The sequence below is a fragment of the Stegostoma tigrinum genome, chromosome 7 (genome assembly GCF_030684315.1).
Source record: "Stegostoma tigrinum isolate sSteTig4 chromosome 7, sSteTig4.hap1, whole genome shotgun sequence".
NCBI classification, from domain to species: domain Eukaryota; kingdom Metazoa; phylum Chordata; class Chondrichthyes; order Orectolobiformes; family Stegostomatidae; genus Stegostoma; species Stegostoma tigrinum.
The window spans coordinates 5529624-5534304 of record NC_081360.1 but is presented as its reverse complement, the minus strand read 5'-3'; positions in this window follow the sequence as shown (position 1 = coordinate 5534304).

Sequence of the window (4681 nt, the reverse complement as noted above, 5' to 3'; positions counted from 1 at the left end):
AGCATTATGGATACAAATGTCACTGTCAGCCTTTCCTTTCCAGTAGAGGTGCAAGACCCTGCCTCTTCTTTCGGCTACCTCTCTCTGGGGTGATGATGTCAATTCTGAGTCTTTATTACACGAATGCTATGATTGTCATTCTTCTTTCTGGATGGTCCCTCTTCAGATTATCCATGAGTACTTGAACATGCCGAGTTGCAAATATAAAGCTTTCTTTTTTTAACTTCAAAAATAGTGGTACCACCAGGGGTGGTTTGTCAGCCAGGAGAAATGAGACAATCTATTTATCGGGCAGCTTACCTCACCAGCCCATCTCATTTGGAGTGAGCTGAGGATATCCTGAAAAAGACTGCTCAAAAATGTTCCCTCAAAGTGCACAGCTGTGTAGCTGCTTGAACATGTGGACACATTTACTTCAAGTTCCAGAGGTCACAGCTGCACATGGACCTTGAAAGTCCATGCAGTGTCAGGAAAAATAAGAACTGCTCAGTGCGAGATGTTGCTGCCCAAAGACCTTCCTGTCCCAACAAGAATATCCTGCAACCATCATCCATCTAGCTCTTCATTGTAAATTCTTGACCGGGAACTCGCAAGGTCACAGACTTGACTCTATTGTCACTTCCCCATTAGCACAGGGCTTGGCCAATAGACTATGGTAGAAGCCTGAGCTTGAAAGTGTCTATTATGGAGATGAGGGACACTGTCATTGCATACATGGTCTTGATGAATTGGTGTCAGATTTTGGTGACACAGTGAGCCACATTGACAAGTCCCACCCTGCCACTGTAGCCTTCTTCTGATTTGGCAGCTGGCAAATCTTCTTTCTCCTGTTCTGTTGTTGAGGACATTTTTCTCAATTGCACTTTGTCTGTGACTTGCTCTCTGGCCTTACCACCATGTGTGTCCCTACCAGGAGTAAGGAGCTCCCAATGCCAATGGGTCAAGGGATTGAGAGAGTGCACAAACCCTTCTGCCACTTTCAAGTGGCAATCCACTGATAGTAATAAAAGCATAAAATTATAATGAGATATAAATAGATTAAGTGAACTGAAGAAACTAGAAAATAGATTTCACTGTAAGCAAATAGGAAATCAGCCACTTTTGACCTATAAGAGTTACTAAGTGATCACTTTCTAAGTGATGTAAAGCTGGAAATAAATATATAAAAAAGCAATTTGAAGAAGTGAGCAATGTAAGTAAATAATTAAGATTAATCATTAAGATGGCAGGGAAGATGATATGTCAAGACTGAAGTTTGTTGGAACTCCTGGATATCATTGTAATGCAGGGCAAACATGACTGCAATCAGTGTTTGAATTTCAAGCAGCTTCTACTCAGATTTTATTAGCTGCAGGCTAAATGTCACACATGGTTATCAAGAGGGATTCAGTTACCTTGATCATTTGTACCAGGAGGTAGTCACACCCCTTAGCATAGGGTATTCTGATTTGTTCAGTGATCAAGGACTGAGGGCCTGACTGTGAATGAGGCACATAATTGTACCCAGAGGGCAGGGGTGCCAGCCTCTACAACTGTCCAACAGGTCTCTTCTCTCAGCCTTTTTGGATTAGCATGTCGGCTGCAAGGTGGATGTGCTAAATTACCCTGGAATCATGGCACTACGCAAATGCTAGGCTATGATCATCACCAATCTAAATACTGCCACTGACATTCAATGGTATTGCCATCACTGAATCCCCCACTATCAACATCCTGGGGGTTATCATTGACCAGAAACTCACTGGGCTCACCACATGAACACATGGCTACAACAGCAGGTCAGAGGCTAATAGTACTGCTGCAAGTAACTCACTTCCTCACTCCTCAAAACCCATCAGCTGTCCAAGGCACAAGACAGGAGTGTGATGGAATGCTCCCCACTTGCCCAAATGAGTGCAGCTCCAACAATACTCAAGAGGCTTGACACCATCCAGGTCAAAACAACCCACTTGATTGGAACTACACCCACAAGCATCCTCTCCACCACTGACACTGAGTAGCAGCAGTGTGTATTGCCTACAAGATGAGCTGCAGGAATTCACCATAGATCTTCAGACAGCACCTTCCAAATCCATGACTATATCCATCTAGAAGAACAAGAGCAACAGATATATGGAACACCACCAAGTTCCTCTCCAGGCCACTCACTATCCTGACTTGGAAATATATCACCATTCCTTCACTGTTGCTGGGTCAAAATGCCAGAATTCCCTTCCCCAATGGCATTGTGATCAACCAACAGCGGGCAGACGGCAGCAGTGCAAGAAGACAGCTCACCGCCACCTTCTGAAAGGCAATTAGGCACAGGTAATCAATGTTGGCCAGCCAGCAAAGGCCACTTCCCATAAATGAAGAAGTTAAATTTAAAATGTCATGGTACAGGAAGCCATTCAAATGGAAGGAGCGCCAAGGAATATGCTGTGTTGAAAGAGGCAACTATAATGGGGGGAATTGACAGTGTTTGCTTCAGTAATGTTAGCTGTGTTGATGCCTGATGCCGGTGTTCAGCATACTTACTCAGGGTAGGAGATGAACTTGCAGTGGAAGGAGGAGGATCTAATGGTCATGGCCTATGTAGGTACCAATGACATGGGTGGGTCAAAGAATAGGTTATGCATTAACAGGATGCAAAGCCAGGCACTAAATCAAAAAAGCTGAAACTTGAGATTATGATCTCTGCATTACCTGATCTGTGCACAAGTTGGCAGATGGTCATAAAATCAGCGAGTTGTGTACATAGCTTTCAGGCTGGTTTGGGAGAAGTGGGTTCTGATTCTTGGGTCGCTTACACCAGTACTGGGGCAAGTGACAGCTGTAGCTTTGGGATTATCTCTATTTGAATTTACCATTAAGTGTATAAATCTTGTCTAGGGTTGTGGACATTGTTTGCTTGACCAGCAGTTATTACCCATCCCTAATTGACTAGAGGGCAATTAAGAGTCAACAACATTGCTGTGGGTCTGAAGTCACACATAGGCCGATCCAGGAAAAGGATGGCAGTTTCCCTCTCCAAAGAGCATTAGTGAACCAGGTGAGGTTTTCTCCCAAAAAGTTTCAGTCATTATTAGAATATTAATATCAGATTTTTATAGATTTTAAATTCCATCATCTTCTGGTGCAGGTTCAACTGTGTCCCTGAAATATTACCTGGTTCTCTAGATTAATAGTCTGGCAATAACACCACTAGACCATTGCTTCCACTCATATAGTGGTCTCTTGCAAACATTCAAGGTAATCAGAAAGTCAGTACAGCAACTTATTGGAGTTTTTGAAAAAAAGCATACATTGTGGATAAAGAAGAGCCTGTAGACGTACTGTATTTGAATTTCTAGAAGGCATTTGATAAAGTGCCTCATCAAAAGATTTTGCAGAAATTAGAACACATGATATGGGGACGTGGACAACCGTTCCATTGATGGGCTGAATGACCTCGTTCTGTCCAGGATAAGGAAAGCGCTGAAAACCTACTATGGGACTGTGTGTTTCTGTGGTAGTGACAGTCAGTGTTCGGAGCTGTCAGAAAGTTGCAGCCGCTAAGGGAAGACGGGACCGATTCCAGTCCCTTTGGGATGCAGTTCGCAAACTCGACCTTACAGGACAGCGCGGGGTACGGCGGAATGAGAACTACGCTTCACGCTGTGCTAATTTTAACCGCTTAATAGGAGGGACAGAAAGTGGGCAGAGCCCGAAGCTGCACATCTGAGTGCCAGAGAGGTGGGGAATCAGGAGATTCTGCACTGTCCCTGGACAACGTGTATATGTGTGTGCATATATATGTGTGATGTAGGTGTGTGTGTGTGTGTATCCGTGTACGTGTAGGGTGTACAGTTTAGGACGAGTTTGGATAGATCTACCTTCTTAGCGGAGAGCAACTAGTCCCTGAGCCCCTGACAGTGGGCACCAATCTGGGTCCTTCCTGCGTTGAAACTGTTAAGCACAGGACGTTGCAGATCTGAAACGTAAAGTGTTAGAGAAGCTCGACAGGTTGGAGATCAGCAGGGAGAGATTAATTGTAACTAGCAAGGTGAAGTCCGTTTCTCTCCCTCTGTCTCCACCGGGAACTGCTATCAGATCCCGCCTGCGCGTCTCGAGGCACTGATCTTCTGTGTCTCTTTTGTTCAGGGACAAGGACAAAGGAGCTGCACTGATCAGAAACTCGCTCCATGGAAGAGGGGAGAAGCATTAGCCACTTGTGCGGGAGCTTCTAAGTGCCTAGAGACTGTCACATGCCCGGAGGTGGGGGGCGGGGAGAGATGTCGTTATTTTTTTATTTTTAACCCCCGACCAATGCTGCTTGATCAACACTTTCTGCAGAAGAGGGGACCTTGGCACGTCCGCCAAAGACCGAGGAATTCCCGCCCATTCCCCAAATGCCAAGGTGAAACCGGATCAGCCCCTGGTACTGCACAGGAATGTATGGGTTCAGCAGATCCGGACTGGGGTTCAGGGGGTTCCAAACCATACACAAGATAACCACAATGATCCTAGAGGATGGGGGAGGGGATTGGGGCTTTTAATGGAGAAGACAGCATTAAGGGAGAATTCCTGCTGGTTTGGTCTCGGGTCTCGGCTCCATTTATAGCCGTGCCAGAGTGGCCACCTTCTTGCCCGCCGTCCAATCGAGCCGCGTCTAACAGCCTTGTGTGTTATCAGAAAGCGCCATATATACCCCCGCTCTCAG